Genomic DNA, 25,153 nt, shown 5'->3' on the forward strand with positions numbered 1-25,153 from the left:
TATCATCGAATTTCTTGTTTAAATTTAAAAATCAGCTATTATATGATATACATTCGGCAGTGACAGTTACATGGTATATAGTTATCTATCTATATGGTGCTATATGCCTTAAAGCTGGTTTTAAATCATTAATTTCTACTGTCAATGATTTTACAAAATCAAAGCGGTATCAAAATTCAGCTAAAAGGCATGTTATACTCGTAAATTAAATATATAGCTCTCTCGTGTGATTGGATATATAATCGAATAATAATCGATTATTTTGCCTGAATGACAAATGCGCACCGTCACCATAAAATTATTGTTCCTTCAAATCAAACAATCATCTTATACTGTACATATTTGAATATTTTTCTGTTATATCAACTTTTCCCTCGGTAGAAAAGTTAATTTTTTGGGTGATATAGAAATTTTTAATATTGCCCTTGATCAAAATAAGAAAAACAAAAAAAAATATTTAGATTTATTTACGGTAAATTTAAAAAAATAATGTACTTGCATTGGCAGTACATGTGCTAAAATTGGAACTATACAAAGAAGATTAGCCTGGTCCCTGCGCAAAGATAATACGAAAAATCGTGAAGCGTTCCAGATTTTTAACCCACCAGGTTAGTCTAGTGGTAAAGTCGATGTCGTAAATTAGCTCATTTTGAATTCGAAGTTCTCAAGCGCTTCAAATCCTAATAAAAGTAGTTGCTTTTATTCGGATTTGGATACTGGATCGTTGATACCGGTGTTATTTGCGCGGTCGGATATCAATTAACCATACGTCTCCGGAATAATCGGCTTGACTTTGTTCAAGACCACACATTTACCGATACAGTTTACATTACACTGATAAGTGGCTAATGACTTTAATTGTTGATGCGATTATAAATAAAAGTATTAAAATAAATAAATAAAAATCTTTAAAATTGGTAAATTTTTTTGAAATAAAATGAATTTTGTGATCTAAAAAAAATCTCATTTAACTTACATTTTTCTCTTTTAAAATCAAATAAGTATTTATAACTCAATAATATGCACTAATTGAAAAAAATTGGGATTCGTAGAAATCCCAGTTTTTCCCTGGAGTTTTGGTGTGTTTTACAGTTGGTTGTCCCTCATAATTCCAATATACTAATTTACTAAAGAAAGGGGAAAATATAATGCCTAACCTAGATTCGAAGCTGAAACCTTTCGAATAGACGATAACGCTACTACTTTGCCGATTTTTTATTGTTTCTTGGAAAAATTAACCAAAATAATAAACTTCAAATTTTTTTGTGAGAATATATGTTTTTAATCAGTTTCAACAAATAGAAGTTTTTAGTTTTACTCCTCTATTTTTTTTTGAATGCGTCAAAATTTTATTAACGATGAAATGAACCTATTTCGATATTTTGTGCAAAAGGCTTATAATAATATAGTAAATAACGTAAGTAAAATATATTAAAAAAAATTACACGTTTTGAAAATTTTTTTAGGTTAAAGATTTATTTTATCATATCATTGCTAAGCGTCGGATTATAATAGCGTAAAATGATATATGTACAAAGGAAATCATTTTGATACTTAAAATGTTTTCACGTAAAAATTCAAGAAAATTGTTTGATAAGTAAATGATAAAAAATAATAATACATACTGATAAAAGGTAAAGTATAAATATTAAGGAAATAGATAAATATTAAACAAAAAAATACGCAAATAAAATAAACAAACTTATAAAAAAAATTCGTCTAAAGAAATTATAGGTTTGATACTGAATTTTATAAGTACTGAGTATTATAGGTTTATACTAAGCATAATTATTTACAATATTTAACATCAACAAATAAATTTCTTCTATTTTTTTCATTAATTATATTAAAAATAAATTATCAAAAAATTTATAGGTTTATAGGAAATTATAGGTTTGAAATCGGTCGTAAACTAAGAATTAGTAAGTAGTTGAAAGTTTGGTTTTACCTGAGAGAGACATCAAATAAACAAAATTTAAAGAATAGAAAAATTATTTTTTTTTACCTTTTAGAAAGTTTTGTTAGTTTTTCAAATGTAAATACAACCTTTTCGAAATATATTATTTTAAATTATTAACTTTTAAAACTTTATTTGCACACATGCACACCTGTAAGACACATGCACACCTGTAAAACGACACATGCACACCTGTAAGATCACGAACTTGCTTAAATTGTTGAATTATGCGGTGAAAATTATTTGCTAATTAATTAATTATTATACTTTTCTGCATGTAGTGTAGTTTTAATATTTTAACGACGTCCGTGAAATTATAATTTGAATACACAGAATTTGGAGGATATGTTTTGAAGTACTTTGATGTATACATCAAAGAAATCACACAAAGGATACCTAAACTGTTATAATTTTTTAATTATTAAGCAGGATTTGGATACAGTAAACAAAACAGTTAAACAAAATGGATTTTGCAACTTGATTAAATTTAAAAAAAAAGAATTATATTATTAAAAAGAAGTATTTTGTCGTGCACATTGTGTGCCATTTTACAGGAATTTTTCGAAATGTAGTTGTATCTCGCCATTAAAATATATATCCTTACCGATAGTCGAACGTAAGACCTTAAGTATAAGATTCAGTAATCTAAAACTGGAAAATAGACTGAGCATAATTTTAAAAAATTCTTAACATGAAAAAAAAAATCTTCTCATTTTTATTAATTATTTAAAATAATAATAATTATGAAAGATTAAAAGTCGAAAATGTTTAAATATTTTCCTTCCTTTTATTTTTTTCAATAAATTAATGAATAAATAAATCTAATACAGAATAATTATATCACAAAAAAATAATAATTTATATCTAGTTTACAGTGAAGATGTAAAATATGAAAACATATTTTATAACTTTCTTAACTTTTTTCGTGGTTGATATAAATTTTTAAAACTACACTATATGTATTACTTATATTCATTCAAGAATTTTCCATTATTCAATAAGAAAATGTGCAATAGTTTCACGGCCGGTACATTTACATTGATAAAATTTAAATGTAAGAAAAGTTCTTTTCAAATTTAAAAAAAATTAAATTTAAGAAAAAGAGATCTACATACAGTTATTTTGAATTCATGATTAAATTTACGGGTAACTACTTCTATACAAATAAAAAATGATGAAAAGTTACTATAAAAGTCCATCGTAATCTTTTATTATTGTCAATTTTTTTTAAACGGGTCATGTTCTTTTACATTTCTTCCTATTCTCTAGCAATAATTTAACTTAAATCCATCTTCTACGTTCTACATCCTTAATAATCTGTTCTATTTATTCTAGTATTTTTCTTCGTTCAACTTATTAAAAATTGAGGTTCAGAGAAGAGATTAGCCAAGACTGTTGTTGATAAACAAAGTAGAAGATTAATCACGTTTAAAGACTGATAAGTTCTTAAATGAACAAGTTGAAAAGGATTGAAATAAGTATATGCGGATGGATTTTTTTTCTTAAAAAAAACCTAGTCCGGAAATGGTAAACGACCATTAAAATGACATTAAATTGCTTGTCAGAGATTAAAATAAGCATACGCAAAACATTAACCTTAAACTTTAAACATTTAATATTAAACTTTTTCAAAAAAACCTTTTTTTTTAAAACAAAGTTAAATTTTTTATAACTATCAGGACTCATCCATAAAACATGAAATCTATTTTTAATCATGTGATAATCTAATATATTTTGTGTATTTTCAAAATAGTAGATAAGACTACATCATACATGTATAAAATACGTGGTCATGTTGTCGGTGTACACTAGATTACAATGGAGATATAAAATAAAAAAAGAACAGAAAGCAACTGCGAGAATAAAAAGAAAAAAGTAGAAAGAGGAAAAAAGAACAGGCTATAAAAACTCTATGAAGTAAAACTGAAGTAAAAGAAAAAGGAGTTTCTGTTGCATCCTGGGAGAGTGGAAGCATTGTAGCCTACACATAGCAGAAAAAGAGGGTAATGCAAAAAAAAAAAACTGCACGAAAGAGAAAACAGTAAAAGTAAAAGAATAAGTGAATGAATATAAAAAGAATAAAAAGAAAAACGCACATTCATCCATTCTTATCTAAAGCTTCTGTTACATCACGCAATATTACCTTCTAAATTAAAAACTGAGATTAATACTAGTACACAAGGTATCAAGTATTGTTGTCACCGTTATTTATAGGGGACTAACAGCCATAGCTAAGTTTGCTACACTACAGAGAAACTTATCTCTTATAAGCACATCAAATTTTCTGCTAATATATATTTAAAAAATCTTTTCATGGCTGCTTTAATAAACGTGTATTTATAATTACAAAAACTTTAGACTTTGTTTTAACAAAGGACAAAATTGTGTTTAAAACAAAGAAACATAAATGTAATGTTGTGAAAGAAGATATACAGTATTCGGTAATTATACACATAAAATAATAAATTTCAGCATTAAGATGGTTTTATATAAAGTAATAAAAAAGGATATTAAACAATGTAATGGTCTGAAATATCTTAACTACAACAAAAAATGAAAGTTCAATGACGTATTACTTATTACATTGTAAGAAATTAAAATAATTAATTTTACAACAATCTAATAATATTTAATTAATTATTTTTATTTCAAGTTTGGTTCAATGATTACAGAAACGAAAGGAAACTGCGGAAAAACTCATTAAAAGAATAATTTAAAACTATTTGTCATTGAAGTTTGAAAAAAATTCCCATTATTATAATCTCTTTTGTTTATTTCAAAATGTCGGCTCCTCCTGAAACATATATAATGGAAAAAGATCGTGCTGTGATAAGATTTTAATTTTCTGAAGGAGTAAAACCGCCGAAATTCACTCAATGTTGTTAAAACAATACGGTTAGGAATGTATTAACCATGTAAATTTTTATAATTGGATTGAACAGTTTAAATCGGGCAGATCAAATATCACCGATTTTCATCGTAGCGGAAGATCGGAAAAATTTCAAATGACGTTTTGCATAATCACATTACTGTTCTTAGGAAAGACACATAAAAATTTGAAAAACTGCAGAAATTTCTAGTACAATTCCTTTATCAATGATAAAGTGAATTACGCCAAAACATGTTCAAGATATTTTTTGAGGCAGTCGAATTAAAATCATAAAAAACCTAAATTCATATCATTTATATGGAACTTAAAGAACGGTCTCATTATAACTTGGATTTATTATTTTGAGCCAAAATCCAAACTTCAGAATATAAAATGGAAAAACCGAATTCATCTACCAGGAAAATATTCAAAACCTAGCGTCAGCCGGTAAAGTGATGCAAACGGTGTTTGGGACTATAAAGGCCCATTTTATTGTGATTAATTGGAAGAAAACCGTAAAAATCAAAGACGAGTATTGCTGTGACATATTAGAAAATAAAGTGAAATCCGGAATAAGCAGGAAACGATCTCTCTTGAATGTTTTAATTCTTCTGCACGATAACACCCGTCCCATAATGATAAAACGCTCATAATGAATTTGAGAATGTAAGGAGTTGGATTACCTGTTTTTAACAGACGACTTCATTCCTGTAGGTGGTTCAGAATTTCAAATGATGATTTGGAATAATATTTTTTTTTTAACTGAAGCGTGGTTCCATCTTTCTAGATACATTAACAGCTGAAACATTTGAGTATGGAGTTCTGAGAATATTCAAATTAACCATGACACCATTGCATTCTCAATAATTGGTACCGATTTCGTGACAAACAGTGTTGGACCACTTCATCAAAAAATCATTAGCTGTAGAATCTTATTCAGAAATTAATACAAATGTCTTGCTTGAGACTAAAATGCGAAACTGCTGTTTACAGCAAGGTAATACTTCATACCACACAGCCAATTTGCCTATAGAGTTTCATGAATTTTTCGATGACCGTGTAATTTCCTGCGGACTAAGGCCTCCACGGTTCCAACGATCTCTCATCCCCAGATTTATCGGTTCATCTGAAAGGTACTGTTTTCTATAACAACCTGCACGATTTGAATGAATTGAAAGAAAATATTGAAAAAAAGATCTCTAACATCGGTTTACAATTCTAAAGGAAAGTTCCAATAAAGATGAAGAAACGCGTTGATCGTAAACATTCAAGGTTGATATTTTAAACATTTATGACATATCAGAGGAAAGAAAATAGTTTGCTTAGTTTTCTCTATCGTAAAATTAAATTATCTTGGCACTACACAAGCATAGTTTTGTGCAATACGCTTGTATGTATCTCTACATATGAGGGTACCTATCTATGCTTTATATATATATTCTTTGAATGAAGTTCACGTTATCTTGAAGTAGCGGGGTGAATTAGAATTTAAAACAATATTATTTAGAAAAATGTTTCAAATTATAATGAATTTTATCATTTTCTGTTGAAATACTTTGCTAAAACGATTCCTGTACGGGTAAATAACAAAACATTAATTTGTTTAAAGACAGCCAGAAGGGAGTTTTATTCTTTTTTTTTCTAGAAACGTAGTATTAAATTTACCCTTTAAATTATCGGGAAAAATTAATAATGAGATACTAAACGAGTAATCTTTACAAAATGAAAAAAAGAATAATAAAGTCGATCGATCTGATAAAGAATAAAGTTTGAATTTACCTAAAACCAATAACCTCCTTAAAACATCCTCTTTGGTAAACTTCTTAGTCACCAAAAAACACTATGCTAATTTATTGGTTTACATGTCCTAATTTTTTTTTTTATGTCGAAACACATTCAAATCATCTGAAATACATTCAGTATTATTGCTAACCCTGAGTAATTGTTTTCATTAAATAATCCGTTCCTGCGACAAACAGAATCAAAGTGTAGAATATAGAAATTCAGGTGTGTTTCGGTGGGCTTGTTTATTGTTTTTGAATAATATATTCATATTTTTGACAAAAACTTCAGAAAGACAATTCACATTTTCCCTAGTGTGACCATTGAATACTTATTCTTGGGAATGACTGTATTATTTTTGGAGGCAACCTACTTCTCATGTTAGATCTGTAGTTAATTGGTTATTGCTCCTAATTTACATACGACAACGATGATATCGGCTAATATGCAACATGGCATAATTTATGATTAATATTTTCCAAAAAAAAAAAACAGTTTTTTTATAACATTTAATTCCTCAGCGAATAAAGAGAGATTAAACTCCTTTATTAAAGGGAAAATTATCGTGATCTATCAATAATTGGGTATCTGTTTTTCTACGCAAATCTTTAGGTTTTATGATCCAACTATTTCATCTAGACAAAAAAAGCATTTGTGTATGTATGTGCGTACGTGTGTGAAGCATAGATTTTGGCCTTATATCTCAGAATTGACCAAATCGATTTTCTTCAAATTTACTCAAATATTTCTACATATTGAGGGGTTGATCAAATTAATTTTTTTTCAAAATTCGTTAAGGGGTGGGGGATATAGCGAAAAAATCAATTTAGATTTTCTTCAGAGACATTTTAAAGAAAACTTTATCAAAGAAAATCTGTTACCTACAATGCATGTATTAATAATCCCAAAAAAACTTTTATACAAATTCAACCCCCACCACTTAAAATTGAAATATAGATTTTTGTTCTACCTCCGTTCAGTTTAAATAACTTTTAAAAAATGTTTTGTAAGTTTATACTTCTTATATTGAGCTATAAAGAATAAAATAACTTGGCGATGTATATTCTGTACGCATACAGATTTTTTAAAAAGTAAAAGATATAGAGTGTTATAAATGAACGAAAAAATCATATTCACGTATTTTTAAAAATTAAAAAAAAAGATTCTATAATTTTATGATATTTATTAAATGGAATTCCAAGAATAATAAGACTCACATAATTAAACCTCCCTGGCGGAGTGGTAGCATCTAGGCCTTTCATCCGAAGTCCCTGGTTCGAATCCCGGGCAGGCATTGCATTTTTCATACGCTACAAAATTTCTATTTCGTATTCCCATGCACAAGCTTCAGACTTATATTTTGAATAAATCATTAAAAAAATTTAAAAAAATCGGTAATAAATTAAATTAATAAAAATATAATCCATTTATAAAATACTGATTAAACAATTTTTAACATAAATTTTTATTTATTGTTAGAGATATAAATACTATTGGTAGGGCTTCTAGAACGCTGGGGTGTTAAATTGATTGATTCATTCTGTAATAAACCTGTCAAATTTCCCTCCTTGTCGGTTTAATATGAATACTACAAATTCAATAACATAAATTTTAGAAGTAATTATTAATAATGTTGACAAGCAATCTTCAGTAATGTGTAATGAGGTAAAAAAAATAATAAATATTATTTACATAGTTATGCTTTGAATAAATTTCTATTTTATATAAAAAATTGTAATCAGTACGATAATATAATAAATCACTACAATTTTCATGGAAAATTACTAATCCTTCCTTTAATTAAAATTAATTTAAATACCTTTAAATTTAAATACCTTTAATTAATTTAAATTACCTTCCTTTAAATTAAAGGTAACACGGAAACTACCATTATTAATGTTATTAAAATTAGTTTGATAGCATTTAATTTTTGTTAAATTATAAAAATAAAATATTTTCATATTAAAATATTATTAATTGTTTTAATCGTCCGTTAATTATAGAGTATTTCTGAATATGAAATAATTAGTTAAAATTAAAAAATTATGTATTTTAATGTAAACATGTGTACTTCTGTATGTGATTTTTATCTGTATCTGTTTTAATATTATTAATGTTAATATTAATAATACGCAAATTGAAAAGTATCTGACAAGGTAACTAAAAAATAAATTTAAAAAAAATATTTATCTTTACGATTTTTAAAAAAAAGAATAAATCTGATAAATATTAGGAATCGAAAAATTCAAAAGCAATTAAAGATATTTCGTGAAGATCTCTTTATTTGTGTAAAAAAACAACTAGCAAAGTATTGCATATCTTTCCCGATTATTTTTAATAAAAATTTAAAGAATTAAAACTAAAAGAAAAACAAAAACAAAAAAAAGTTATTTTTTTTTAGAGTTGGGGAAATAAATTTTAAGAAAGGTTTATCTAAAAATATTCATATATATGTTAAGCTTAACAAATTTTCTTAAATAAAGTTTTCTATAAATCTAACACTCTTTTCAATAAAGGCTAAAATAGGAAAAAATAATTTTTCGAAAAACCTTTCTGCATTTTAGGTCCGGAATCTATAATTTTAAAGAATTTACCCACATTTCTTGATAGCTCTTTAAATGAAGTATAAACTTTAGAAAAGTGTTTTAAGAATATTTAAACCGAAGAGAGATAAAAGGGAAAGAACAAAAAGCATATTTCAATTTTAAGAGGTGTGGGTTATTTTTTGACAAAAAAAGATTTTTATAATTATACATATATTAAAGGTAACTTTGCTTTACTACAGTTTTCTCTAAAATGCCTGGGAAGATAATCAAAACTGGTTTTTTCGTGACATTCCCTCGCTCTCTCAACGAATCTTGGAAAAATAAATTAATATGATCAGTGTGAATAGAAATATTTGAACCAAATTTGTAGAAAATCGGTTTGGTCAAACCTGATATATAAGGCCAGAAACAGTGCGACACATATATGTAGGACACATACATTTTATTTTAGGCTAGATGAAGCTAGTTAGATCCTAAAACGTAAAGATTTTCAGGAAACCCGATATCCTATTTTTTACATGATCACCATACTTTCCGTTTTATTGCAGATATTCTAGCTAGCTACATTCGCCGGGAAAGTAAAACATGACCAAATATTAAGAGAGTAATTCAAAAAATTATTTATTTAAAAAATAAAGATACTTACATAACTATAATTTTCACAGGAAAACTTCGTTGCTAGATAACAACAATCAATCACGCCCTAACATATTAATATTGACGAATAAGAAAGAAATTGCAGTAAAATTATTATCACCAAACGTAAATCTATTAACCAGACCATATTAGAAAATTTTAAGAAAAATATGAAGAAGTATAGTAATTTTAAAAGACAAGAGTCGAACAAACTAATAAAAGATGTGCTTAAAAAATAAATCAAAGGGAAATTATTTAAAAGGCATAGCATAAGGCATTTCATAAGACAAAGTAAATTTGATTAGTCAACCCTCGAAAAATCTTTGACAAAACTTCTTAATATTACTCTTTCTCTTCTGAATTTTTAATGATAAGTAAAGGAATTGTAAAAGACAAATAAGAAGAGGTAAACGATTGATACAGACCGAAAAATTACGAAGTTACGTTTAAAAAATAGGGTAGTCGACGATATCGCATAGGGAAACTTATAATACAAGTAACTTCCGCGGAAGTATTATTTTGATTATACCATTAGAGGTTAGTAAAATTTATTTAATTTATTTTTTAAATTAAAACAATAAAACATGTTGAGATTTAATATACCGGTTTAATGAATATTTAAAGCAAACTATATATTTACTACTTGTATTATTTTGCAGATTGTTTTAAAATTAGTTGAAGATAACTACGAAGAAATTTCAGTCGATATTTTATTTATAAAACAAAAGTTGAACAAAACCTTACGATTTTTATTGTAAATATTAATGTAAAACTAATATTAAACAAACTCTGTTTTAATTGAACATATAAAACTGGATTTAAATATTTATGTGTGTGTATTGAAATTACATAATTAGTAGCCGGATGGGGCCGACCTAGGGGTTCCCCGACCCCTCCCGGGAACCCACGGTCAACCCCTGGACCTCTAGAGCTCGCTTCGCTCTCCATTAATGTCTAGCTAGGGAGCCCTGCTCCGTGGACACTAGCAGAGCACACTTCGCTAGCCCTTGCCGCAAAGTTTGCATTACATCGCTCGTCATTCCTGACTAACCAGGGGGTGAAGTATCCCTGGATCCCACAGCATTCATTACCCTTATGGTTGTGAGAATAATACTGATAAATAAAAATTAAAGTATTCAGGCATTATAGCAACGTTTAAAAGAAACTAAATTACAAAACATAGAATAGTAGTAACTATAGTAACTTTAATGCACACACCTATGACAAGGAAATCTTCAAAACTTATTTCCCTTGCCATGGTGACAGAAATATAACAATGAAGTAAAACGATTAATTTTTACTTCCTTGTACAAAGTAAAGGAAGTATTCTGACGCGAAAAATTTCGGTTTTCAGATTTCAAAGGAAATATCAATTTTGACCATCCCTGAAAGCATTTTGACTAATTTCGGCGTGACGTTTGTACGTACGTATCTCGCATAATTAAAAAACGATTAGCCGTAGGATGTTGAAATTTTGGATTTAGGACTGTTGTAACATCTAGTTGCGCACCTCCCCTTTTGATTGCAATCGACTGAACTAAAAGTATCCAAAAAGCCTAAAATAAAAAAAAATTTTGATTTTGGACTTTTTCTTAACTGCAGTGATAAGCCCTCATTGAAAGCTTTTCAATGATATTTCATAAGTGGTACTTATTTTCATTGGTTCCAGAGTTATAGGCAAATGCAATTTTAATAATGAAATATTTGGATCTTATAAGGGGAAGGTACATAGGTTAGAATCAGGCTTCATTCCCTTTTTTTTTTAAATTTAAATATATTGATTTATTAATAAAACCTCAGATTGTAGAAAAAAATTTACAATAAATAATAATTCAATAATAACAATAAATAAAATGTATATGAAAAAATTAGAAGTTATTAGTGAAATAAAAGTTTATTTACTTTTAGAAATGTGTATATGTAATTTAATAGGCGTACAAATAATGATCGTGTCCACATCAGATTTGGTGAAACATCTGATTATTGTTTTTTGTTTTCATTTTGTAGGTTACATCATAATATTTTTTTTTAAATATAGTATTAGATAGATATATTTATTTAAAGAGTAATAAAGGGACTTTTACTCCATCCTAATATTTCAGGTAAGATTGTTCAATTAATAATAAAAATTATTAATTTTTATGAACATCATATAAATATATGATGTTCATAAAAACTAATATTTTAGGAATTGTCTAACTGTCCACTTTATTAAAGAATTGAAAAATCATATCTCACTTTCAAGTGAAATAAGTTTAAATGAAGTGCAGCAAAAAATGTGTATATTTAATTTAATAGGCGTACAAGGAAGTCATGTGATGTCCACATCAGATATTTTTCGTTGATGAATAAATACCTTTAATTCAAAACTTCACTCCAAAGGGAGCTAGGGCCTTGATCTATACCTAAGACCTTCCCTGTGAAGTAGATATATCCTCTAAATTTGAAAGCAATCCAGTAGCTTGGTTACCGCGTGATGTGAGAATATACAAACCAACAAACTTTCGGCTTTATATATAAGATTTCTGTTGTGTAATTATAATTTTTAATTACTGAATTTTTTATTACAGTTTTTAATATGAAACCCAATTTTAATTTATTTCTCTCTTCTTCGAAATTGATATATATATAAATATATGGAATTACAAACATAAAATTATTGAGCTTTCCGACAAAAATGAAAAAACTTACAAACATCTTTAATGCTAAGTTATATAAAAAATACATACACTGGGTTGTGTTATGAAGGATATATTTTTAGAAAATTAGGCTGTGTATAACCCAGTTGTTTATCGTATATCGTTAAATTTTCTTTATAGTAGAAAGTTAAGTGACGTACTGAAAGATGTATAGGAAGATGCAGCGTAGAGAAGAGAGGAGACTGTCAGGAATCAAATTTAAATGTTTAATGGCCCCAGCACAACACAACCGAAGAGGGTAGGAGCCCATGAGGGGACAAAATGGACAAACCGATGTTATATGATGGAAATTAAGTTATCCACTTCCATTACAAAATTATGGCTGGCTCAACATTTGCTATCTATCTATATATATATACAGATAGATACTCGTATATATATTTTATAGAATTTTATTTTAGTACAACAAATTTTAGGGAAAGTTTTCACTAAAATCCCAAAAATATTCTGTGCTTTCTTTAAAAAAAAAAATGAAATAATTTAAATAGCCTACTTACTAATGAGTAACCAGTAAATTAACAACATATTTATATAAATACGTATCTTTTCTGATTAATTTTTAATTTAAATTTTAAATTATGTATTGAATTTTGTGAACTTTGTTATTTAAAGATTTTTAATTCATACCCTTTACGAAAAACACTATCGGAAACGTGCACGAAATTAAATATAATTAATAATAGTTTTTCTGATAACATTTAGAACGGGATTTCCAATTTTTTTTTGGAGAGTGCGAACTAATTTTTATCTTACAAACAGAAATGAGAATAATAGAATTTTTAAAAATTTTCACTGGAATATTTTTTTCTAAACATGACTTTTTCTAAAAAAAAAACCCTCTGTCTCACCTTAAATATAAAGCATTTCAAACTAATTTATTGAATTGATAAATTCGTTCTAATGCTTTATAGAAAAATATTTTAGGAGACAAGAAATAAAAGTAAATAAAGACTAAATAACTTCCACTAAGTCACAAATATGCGAGTTATGAAAAGAAGAAAAAAAGAAAAGAGAAATAAAAAACGATGTAAAACGACGGAAGCTACAATATTAAACAACTAGTGTGGTGAAAAATACAATATATTGTAGTCCGTAATTCAGGAAAAAATTCAAAGAATAAATGTTAGGAAAAGAATATATAGGTCGATAAACTTTAAATAGAATGATATGGATGCAATTCCAGTAAGTAGTTTGAGCGACAATGTCAATTGTGAAATCTCTGTTATGAATGCCAATCTTTGTAACGAAGACGTCATATAGAAGAAAAAAAAAAAATTTCCATTTCTTCACCGAGGATTAATAAATAAATAAATAACTGTTATAAATTATTACTAAATCCAATTTAGTGGAAGATCAAATTGATTCTATATTCAACAACATCAAAACATACTGTTTTTTTATTTTGAAGCAATTTAATAAAACGGTAAGCTTGTCATATTATTAAACATTTATTTTCTTATGCCTTCGCATATTCCTACCTGAAATACAATATTCTATTATATAATATCTTCAACAACTTCAAAAAATCAGAATAAATTTTCAAGGTACATAATTTGATTGTCAGATCATCGTTCGACGCCCACAAATATGAATTATTAAATTAAATATTTAGTAAATTAATAATTCTAAATCCTCCACGAGTTTATTTTACAAATATACCTACCTTTGCTAAGAAAAAACACATTATTTCTACATATATATATATATATATATTTTTTTTTTTCAAATAAAACAATATTGCTGGCTCCACTTTGTTGATAAGCACGTCACAGTATTATGCGTTGTTTATTGTTCACTGGTCTTTTATAAAATCGATAAAACTGTCTTGTCATGGCGATTTATTTTGCTGAGGGTCGGGTTTGGAAGTTTTTGTTGACAGGCGAACTCATGTGTTTCCACTCCATGCTCTGTTTTTCTCATTCAGCTTCTTAATGGTGAATTCATAACTCATCACAGGTGAAAAAGCAGCACCTTCCTGCTGATACCGTTGTTTTAGTTCTTTCTACGTGCGAAGTCTTATTTCCTTTTGATGATCTGTCAACTCTTTTCCAACCCATCTTGCGCTTGTTCTACGGCACTCGAGCTTTTTGGTGATAATGTTATGAATTATACTAATACATATTATTTTTTAGCTATAATTTCCATCTGTATTCTTGGATTAAAGAGTCTATATGAGTTTCAAGGGCTGGATTTGGATATTCAAATGGATATCCAGAACGGTAGGCCGTCAGTCATTCAAAATTGGCTCTAGATTTTTCTTCCTGCTGTTTGTGGTTCATACAACTTTATCTGCATTGTTTGGTCATACCAGAGAAAATTTTAACTGGTTTTTCTTCGAAAATCAAAAAACGGATCGCTGCATGTTATCAAATAATTCTCAAATTTCAAGAGAACTCACCAACGTAAAATGAAATTTTGAGTTATAAAAAAGAAATTTTACTCAAATGGGTGATCAAAAGTCACCACAGGAAACTAACTTATAGTTCTGAAAGCATCGGAATCCTCATATCAACTGAAGTTTTACCTTCACAGCTATTTGTATTTAATTATTGGATGATCCTCGGATTATATTGTTTATTTTGTTTGCTGTTTATTTTGATCATGGTGTAAGATTCATACAGTTTACCTTGATCTGATCCTTCCAGACAAATGTTAAGGAAATTTCATTTATTTTATCTCCGGATTATCACAAACATACCTTTTCCTGACGTTATCATTGTAATGTATTGATTATGCATTATATTACGGATAATTCTTTTATGCGTTGAATGGTATTGCAATTTTATTTTATAATTTTATGCTCTGCATTACTGACTATATTTCTCTGGAATAAAATATTTATTTATTTAAACTCGAAAGAAATGAAGTTTCTATACCATTTACCTAAAAAAATCTTGAAGGCACTATGAATAGCGAGAAAATAATTTAATTTTTTCTTATTACTAGTTGCACTTTCTAGACGATAAACTACATCTGCTATTTATTGAACTTTAGTTATCAACACACAATTATGTCCAATTATGTTCCTACTTTATGAAAACTGACTGAGTGTTTTTATAGAATACATAGAAACGGCTAGAAACTAATTTAGTTGACCGATTTGTGAGTCAATTTTATTAATTCAAAATCATAAACATAAAAACTCTTTAAATATTCAAATTTTTTTTTAAATTTACTAAAACAATTATGATTCCGGTTAAAAATTATATATGAATATCACTGCATAAATAATTAAATAAAATAGATATTTATATATCTGGATATGAGAGTAGATAACTAGGACAGTAAGTAAATTAAAATTAAACGTAATGTACATACGAGTGTGAGTATGTACGTTCGTTCAGTTATCGTAGGCGTTTATATCAGTATTCTAATTGCGTTTCGTTCTAAATAAAGTAAAAATAGATTATAAACTAACAAAAATTCTATTTAAAGTTTCTAACATTAAATATTTTATTGAATTCTACTATAATTTGATTTCCAGTAATTATTTTATGTAAATTATGGAAAATACTCGAACGTTTAAAATAAGTCTTATAGACTCCATTATATAATTTACTAGTGTCACTATAAAACTATATACAGTAAAGAGGAAAAAAAAAGGATTGATTGATATTCCTTATGCGGTTCTTCAATTTGTCACCCAACATTTTATCGAAAAAAGAAGAAGAGAAAGAAGATAAGCGAACATAAAGTGAGATGGAAAAAAAGAAGAATTTGAAAAAAGAATAAGATGAACAGTCACAGTGGCTCCTTCGCGTTCGTTCTACCAAGTAGACAACGCCACGTGCCCAACCTACCCCCGAGGGGCATACCACAACAGTGGAAAAAGAGGGTCGCGTTAAAATAAAAATAAAAAAATAGATAAGAGAACTGTCATGACTCTTGACATTTTTTATAACTTATTCAATTTTAGTTTCTTAAAAGATAATATTTATATTATAAATTAGCCTTACGTACGAAAAACTACCAGGATGCTAATATCAAAATTTGAATATACTTATAATTCTGCTGCTACATAATATAAAACAATCTTTTATTTTTTTGTAATTAGAAACGACCTATAAATAATGAATTTCTTACATTACATAATAATTAATTAAATAAATAAAGTCAGGAAGTGATAAATTTGTTACTCCAAGGATAAAAAAGTGAACTGCCCCAGCATTTACCTTGATAGAACAAAGGAAACCGTGGTAAAAACTCAATCATATAAAATCATATTATACAAAATTTATATATATATATATATATGTGTGTGTGTGTGTGTGTGTGTGTGTGTGTGTGTGTGTTAAGATTCATGTCTCTTTTTCTTTTTATTAATATGTAAGAGTAAATTAGTTTATATTCAGTTGGCCTATGTTATCAGCTGATATTTTATAGAAACAATGTATCTAATTTATTGTATTGTTCAGTTTTTATCTACACTTCGTACTATCATCATGTATATACTTATCAACTCATAGCATATTCAACAATGTAATATTTTAAAGATTATATTAAATTATATTTATCATGGCTGAAAAATGACTATTATTTATTTCAATTATGAATCAGCAAAATTAAGATATAGAATTAGTACACCTAACAGTGATATTAAACCAAGGCGGTTATTGATTCGAACAATATATATATATATTTATATAAAAGAGACAACTTATATTATTACCGTATTTATGTGCACAAGCCCCGCAGCGTTTTTCATGATTTCCTATTTAAATTTTGGGTTGCGGGTCTTATTCGAATCATTATAATGATTAAATGGTTATTACTGCATGAACGATTTATTATATTTGATTACTATTTTACAAGCCAGTGTTGAATATGACTGTAACTATGAAAGGCTATACAATAAACTGTACAACACGTAAACAAAGATGAATTTTATAATAATATCCGTCTCTACCACTACAGGAAGAGTGCAAGCGTTAATACTGTTATGTCTATATGATTATTTCTTTATTATATAACAAAATACAAAGAATAAAACGAGTTTTTGAAAATACAATACATTCCAGTTTTTAGTTTTATTCATTTCAAGTGAATTCCCTTCACGCTTTTCATCTATCTTTCGATACTCAATTATTTCAAACTTATAAACTTGTCACTTTTCGATCATATTCCTCTTTTTTAAAAATACGTTTTGATTAAAAGTTACGTTTTCAAACAAAAAAAAACTTCTTTCATTTATCGTCTCCGAAAAATTAAACGTTTAGAAGCTGAAATTATCGGTAACCAAAAACAGGTACGAAATATGTTGTTGATGAGCCGTGTCTTCGAGACTGGCGAAAGAAAAAGGATTTATTGCTTGACGCTTCTTCAAAAATACGATCGTTTCGTTGACAAAAATACGGAAAATGAACCAAATTAGAGTAAGAACTATCATTGTTTATTAAAGAAAAAAGCTACAGCTACCGTACGCAAGAGCGGGGAAGTCGGGGTGCTTCCAATGATGGCACGGAGGACCTTGATGGTATGAGGGCGTGTTGAGGGGAAGGGCATGCGAAATGCATGCCTGGAACCTAGTAGGTAATGGCCGGGAAGGGCAGCTCTCCTGGGGAAGGGCATTTCGGCGATCCAGAAGCGGAAGTCGGGTTGTTACTATGATTCCGGGAAGACCCCGATGGGAGCCTCTGAGGGGGCCAATTCACGGTAAAACAATCTGCTGCCCCTCCGATCGAGGTAATGCTTTAAGATTGTACCGGTAGCTCTGGGAGTGTTCTTTCTTGATGTTATATTTGAATAGGTCCTTTTTCATTTCTTTGTACCAATTAGTCTGTGTTTTTTCGTTTTCGATAAAATTTAAGATTTTCATAAAAATCATATTATTATTATTATTTTCTTATTATATATTTAAATATACTTCCTAAATATGAATTATGAATAACTAGATATTCATAGGAAGAAAATCTGATAAAATTTCAGCAATATTTTGTTATTGGCTTGCGCAAAAAATTCAATTTTGAACTATAATCACAAAATTTAATTATAAGTTTGATTTGTGAAAGAAGTGTTCCTATTCGAACAGGTGGTTATGAAAAACAAAGTGATACAGTTATGCTTGACATTTTAGCAGATGGTAAAAACTTCCACCTTTTGCTATTTTTAAGCGAAAGTCTTTGTCCAAAGAAAATTTCCAAAGGGGATAATTGTTCGGTGGTAAAAAGATTGATGGATGGATGGATACTCATTTAATGGTTTAATGTTGAAATTGGTGTGGTTTCGTGAACCAGAAAGCTTACGAAAGGTAAAATCTACGCTCGTTCTTGATAGTTTTTGGGGAAATTTAACTGAAATTATGAAAAATTAATTATCGAAAAATAATTAATTATTTCAAAAGGATTAACTTCTCTCCTTCAACCTTTAAATGTATGTAATAATAAGTTGTTTATTTCATATTGAAAGAATTTTATTCTTCTTGAATGGTAAACAGTGATCATTCATTTACACTCACTGGACGAATTAAAAGACCATTTTTCTCCTTGATCTGTGAATGGATATTGACCGTATGGGAAAATATACCTTCAGATCTAGTGATTAAAAGATTTTTTAAAGTTTTCTATTTTAAAGAATATAAATGGAACAGGAGATAATATCCGATGGGAAAACGAAGAAGATTCTGATTCTGTCTGAAAATGCATACGAAAGTGAGAAGGTGACTAACTGAAAAGTTTAGCAATTGTAAACAGTTATCTATCAATTTAGAATAGCGTTAATAAATAGATTTGTGAAACTGAGAGTATTTTTATTTTTTATTAATAACAAATCTTCCATTAATTGAAGTATCTAGGTGTAAATTAGGTTTATTATTTTTTTTATTTTTCATTAATCTTAAAAGTAGCCTGCGGGTCTTATGCGGTGAGGGACTTATGAGTATTTTGAATATAAGATGAAATAATAATAAAGAAAATACGTGAAAATGTTAAATATATAAAACAATTACAAAATAAATTACACTTGAGAAGATATTAATGAAAATGATTTTTTTTCCGGCTTCCGTGGCGCGAGTAGTAGCGTCCCGTCTTTCATTCAGAGGTCTCGGGTTTGAATCCTGGTCAGGCATGGCATTTTCACACACGCTACAAATCATTCATCTCATCCTCTGAAGAATCCTAACGGTGAATCCGGAGGTAAAGAAAAAAAATATAAATAATTATTTTAGCAGGTATTTATGTACGCATTAAACGGTGGTGGCGAAAATCCTAGTTATATTTTTAATAATATAAAATACGTTAATATCGTACTAATTTAGAGCAATATTGTTTCCATTATAGTAAGCCGTAACAGTGAAATGAGTAGTACCATAGTAATTTTATTCTTTGGTTTGATAGAGATGAATATTTCTACTTTTTAAAAGTATAACCATAATTTTTAGCAAAAGAAGCAAATTAATAAAGTAAAATCTATCGAAGTAAGATAGCAGTAGCATGAACCATTAATCAGCAGGTTCTCCAATAATAGAAACTCCTTACTAGAGAAACAACGCATTGTTTCACAAGCAATGTGAGACAGTGTCTCCCACAACAATGATCTGACAGCCTATTTTTTATCTAGAAAACTGGTTCTGACCTTTTTTCAAAAGATTTTTTCAGAAGAATACTAAAGTTAAAATAATAGATATTTCATAATGATGAAATAATAGATATTACTCGTAATGCTAGATAATACTAGTAATAAGAAATACTAGATAATAATAGATATTACAGTTTTATTAAGACGCTACAAAACAAAATACTATTTTGGTTTGATTTTGTAATAAACGAAATCAGTTTGTTTGATCATACTAACAGAATTTATCATCTAATGAAACACAATTTTTTTTAATGGAACGCGTTAAGCAATTTTAACCTGAAATAATCTTGTTTTATTGAAATAACTTTAACTTTTAGGATAAGAATTATTTTTAATAATTACGAAATCAAAAACTTAATTTATTATTAAAAACAAAGTAGACAAGAGTGATCAGAAACTTTTCTCAGGTAATTTTCACGGGCCGGCCTCCGCGGCGCAAGTGGTAGCGTCTCGACCTTTCATTCGGAGGTCCCGGGTTCAAATCCCGGTCAGGCATGACATTTTCACAAGCTTCAAAAATTGTCATTCATCTCATCTTCTGAAGAAATACCTAACGGTGGTCCCGGAGGTTAAAAAAATAATAATAATTAAATTTAAGAAGGTAAGAAGGGGTAGTATTTGTATTTGCTTGTGAGATCGTGTGTATATATATATATATATATATATATATATATATATATATATATATATATATATAAAGCTATCACACGTGTACCTGTTCTTTTCAATAGATTTAAATTATCTTCTTTTTCAATAGATTGTAGTAAAAATTCGGTATTTCATCAATATCAAATTTCCAATTAGTCTTCACAAATAAATCAGAATATTTATTTTTATGTACCGATGTATGCCTTAAACTCAGGAGCCACTAAAACTTATTATATCTTTAGGTATATATTTATACACATTTTGAACTGATGACCAAATAACGTTCTGTAAGATTTAGCTAGATGATTCGTATAAAAGAAATTTGAAAATAAATTGAATTTTATTTATGATAATCAAGTAAATTTTTCTCCAGATATCAGTGATTTAATAAAACATTTTATAACGTTACAATTTTCATGGGTAGGCGAGTGTAGTTTTTCGTAAGGCGCCTACTTACTCTCTTTCTTTGTGTGTATATATATATATATATATATATATATATATATATATATAAAAACCCAGGGTGTTTCTAAAATGGTGGGCTGGCTATACTTTTTCGGATTCTACTTGTAAAACTAAACAAAAAATATCCTTAGGCAAAATGGCAATTTCTCCTTTGTTCTCCCACTGTCCGCCATTTTGTTATTTTATATAATAATTAATATCTCAAGTTCAGATAGACGAATCACATTAATATTTGGTAAGCGTCTTTGTAATAAAGTTTTAAACTTAGCAAATAATTAGAACTTAAATACCTTCTCAAATTACGAAATTGCGACATTGTTTATTTTTCAATCCGTTGTATCTCCATAAATATTAGTTTTATCAAAATTTATGTTATTTTCTAAAATATTAAGCCTTTTATTTAAAAAAAAGACATTTTATTTTATTAATCGGTTAACAAATAGTCCAGTTACGGGAGAAAATTGATGTAATTTTGTGTCATAATTATTAAGTCTATTATTATAATATTTTAGAAAAATAACAAAATGGCGGACAGTGGGAGAACAAAGGAGAAATTGCAATTTTGCCTAAAGATTTTTTTTTTAGTTTTACAAGTAAAATCCGAAAAAAGTATAGCCAGCCCACCATTTTAGAAACACCTTGTATGTAAAATAATAATATAAAATAATTAGTTTTTGATATTATAAATATAATATATACGTAATATTTAGAATTCACACTACAGAAAAATGAAGCAAAATGGCTTCTGTTTGATGGCTTTGTTTATTTCTGTATTTATTATATAGATTTGTACCTGATTTTCTATGTGTATGGGATTAAGCTATGGAGACATTGTTTTCCTTTACTTAGTGAAAATAATGTAAAAATCAATTTTTTAACGCAAAAAGGGATTCCTATTGCTGTAGAATCAATTGGTTTATAGTTAATGATATCATTATCTCATATAAGAAGTTTTAACTTATCCGATTTTATGAAAGAAATGTATTCGATTATGAGAGGTCATCTGACTTCGAGCTTATTTAGAAATTTCAAGCAAACCTTACGCTTGGAATTGCCTAAAACTGTACTTCATGTTTTGTCAACAGTTATTTTTACTTTTATACACTGGTAAGAATATTCGTTTTGTCTCGTTTTTAATTAGTTATTACTTTTTTTATTATCATTTTTTCATTTATTTATAATTATTTTGTATTTATATTTCCTTTTTACTTACTGATAATTGTAATAATTTAAAAACTTAAATGGCAATAAAAGTTTTAAATTTAAATAATTTTAATTGTAAAAATTTTTTTTTTAGTTTATTTTTTCTTCAATTTAAAAAAAAATGAAAGGGTAAAATTTTATAAAGTTTAATTTCCTTCTATACATTTAAAACTGTTTTCAATAGTCATGTTTTCCTTAATCCTACGTTTTAGTACGATACTTCCATAAATATTTATTTATTTATTTCATCCCATATTTCTTTCAGATTGATGGAATTTGATTAAGCTTTCAAAATAATATTAATTTTACAATAATAATTAATGTTTTATAATAATGTTAAAAATAAAATTTATTAATATAATTAAAGTGAATTCAATACATAGAAAAATGAGGAATCTCATTTCGTTTTGATTAACTGTATTGACATATTTGTATTGCATACAAATAGATATTTTTTTTTAATATTTCATATTTTAAATAGAGTGTCGCTGATGGATTGTGGGTTTACTAGTTATTTATATTGAAAATCTCTCAATAAATCGATAAAAATATGGATATAAAATTTTGTAAACTTGGGGATATTATGGTGAGTTTCAATAAATATTGAGTTGTAATTCAAAATACATCTGGTTAACGTGCTATTTTAGCGGTAGTCGTATAGGTTTCTCATTCAACTGATCAGGTATTTAAAAAAATATATAATTAGGCTCACGTATGTTAATTATGAATAATAAATATTCATTTACATTTTGAAAATCTGAAAATAAAATGCGACAATTTTAAATGTTATGAAAATATTCTGGTAAATAACTAGTCAATAATTTCCAGAAAAATCTTTTCGAACTCTTAGCCATAAAATTAAAAAAAAATTGAAAATTTTATAAAACCCATGAAGATAAAACCTTAAAAAACGTGAAATAAATAATTGTATTTTTACCTTATAATCTCTGTGATATTATGGTATTGTTTGTAAGACAATAAAATTTAAGATTTTGATTAACCATCGTGCGTGACTATGATGATAACTAAAGCTTATCTAAGCTTTTTGAGTTATTGGTTTTTGAGGCTTATGAAGTACAGACGTGTTTTTACTATCTTGTCACAAATGTCTCGTTTTTGCGTGTTTCCGCTTGTATTTTGTTACTGTTTGTTCGTTAGTTCGTTTTTCTATTCGTTTTGTGCCTTTTTTAAGTTCCGTTGTGATTTTGTTGTTTTTTTGAGTAACTTTTATGTTCGTTTGATTGCTGTAAAGGCCTTTAGAGTTTAGTGCTGTTTTCCCGTTCGTGTCATTTAACTGTGTTTTGTTTTGTTCTACATTACTACTTTACGTTTTATAGTTACGTATATTGCCGTTTTATTACCACGTTTTGCATTAAATTGCGTGATTTATGTTTTGTTTTTTTTTTTAAATTTGGCTCACGGTTGCTAGGTTTTATTTATTTTGAATTCCAGCTAAGTAAATTAATTAAATAGCTATCTACATTCGAGGAGTAGAGTTTGCTACGTCGGATTTTTATGATTAATTTATCTTACAAAATATTGAGAATCAGCTGTTGATACGGGGGAAAGTTTTTGCAATAATTTTCCCTCTGCCAGGGTTGCAATTTTACACTGGACTTCAAAAATTTTCTTAGTACATTTTTTCGACTACGGTCTCTTGTTTATTTTATTTTATTTTTCAGTGTATTTTGAGTAACTGTGACCTTTTTCGTTTTTCATCGACATTAATTTTTTTTGTTGTTTACTTATTGTATTGGTGAATTATTGTCGGTACTTTTAGAGATGTCTGGTTCAGGAGGATTCTGGAGGTGATCGTCCTCGGACCCCTTTGAGGGGTGGGAAGTTAACAAGGAGCAGTGGATCTAAAAGGGGATCATCAGACTTGGCAAGGCGGGAGGGAGGAGCTTTCTCTTCTTGATCTCCGGCGACGTCAACTTCTGTTGGGCGTAAAACGGGATCAAAACTGGTTGCCCAAGAGGGGATGACCTCTAGGTAGGTTCTCCGGAGTAACCGGCGTGTGGGGAAGCAGAACATCGGACAGATGAGTGTGCTGCTCGAGGGTGAGTTGGTGTCCTGGTACCTACAGACTTTATGGAGGGTGGCTGTTGTCCAGTGTCTGGCTTTCCGTCTTTCATCTATAAGGAGGCGTTCTGGTTTATATCAGTACCACGTATGGTGGGGTGGCGATGGAGTGCTGGACAGCCCCTTGTGTAGTCGGCGTCTGTCCATGCTTGTATGGGTGGCCGTCGACAATGAAGCACGGGAACTCTGATGCCTTGGAGCTGATAAGACCGAGTCCTGGCAGGTGCGACATGTGGGTCGCTCTTGTTAGAGGTAGGCACTTGAAAGACCGAGTCCCGGTGGAGGTGATCTTCGAGTTGCCTCCGTTTGAGGCAGTCAATGCAAAACCAAGTCCCGACTCCTAAGGTGGGGTCACTGGGCACGACTTTGCGGACCTGATGGCTTTGCGCTGGGGGTTAGAGACAGGGCAAGGAAATCAAGATCCTACCGGCAGGTCTGCCTGTCATGCTGGACTTACAGCCGGTAGGCGGATGGGCTCGTTAGAGTAATGGACACTCCTCCGGGCTGTGTTTATGCTTCACTTTGGTCCGGCCTGGGGGAGAAGGTGGAAAAAAATCTTATCTATGCAATCAACGGGTCACGCACGACGGTTAACTAAAATCTTAAATTTTATTGTCTTAAAAACAATATCACAATGTTACAGAGGACTATAAGGTAAAAATACAATTATTTAACTATTTCACGTTTTTAAGGT

General features: G+C 28.6%; 1 non-coding gene across 1 annotated transcript; it reads left to right on the forward strand.

Moving 5' to 3' along the window:
• The first annotated feature begins 491 nt into the window (after positions 1-491).
• Positions 492-598, forward strand: LOC142327152 (U6 spliceosomal RNA). The gene has a single exon (XR_012756938.1). It is a non-coding gene; the product is annotated as a U6 spliceosomal RNA (small nuclear RNA).
• Positions 599-25,153: the final 24,555 nt, after the last annotated feature.

This window comes from Lycorma delicatula, chromosome 6, assembly GCF_047948215.1.
Source record: "Lycorma delicatula isolate Av1 chromosome 6, ASM4794821v1, whole genome shotgun sequence".
Classification (NCBI taxonomy): Eukaryota; Metazoa; Arthropoda; class Insecta; order Hemiptera; family Fulgoridae; genus Lycorma; species Lycorma delicatula.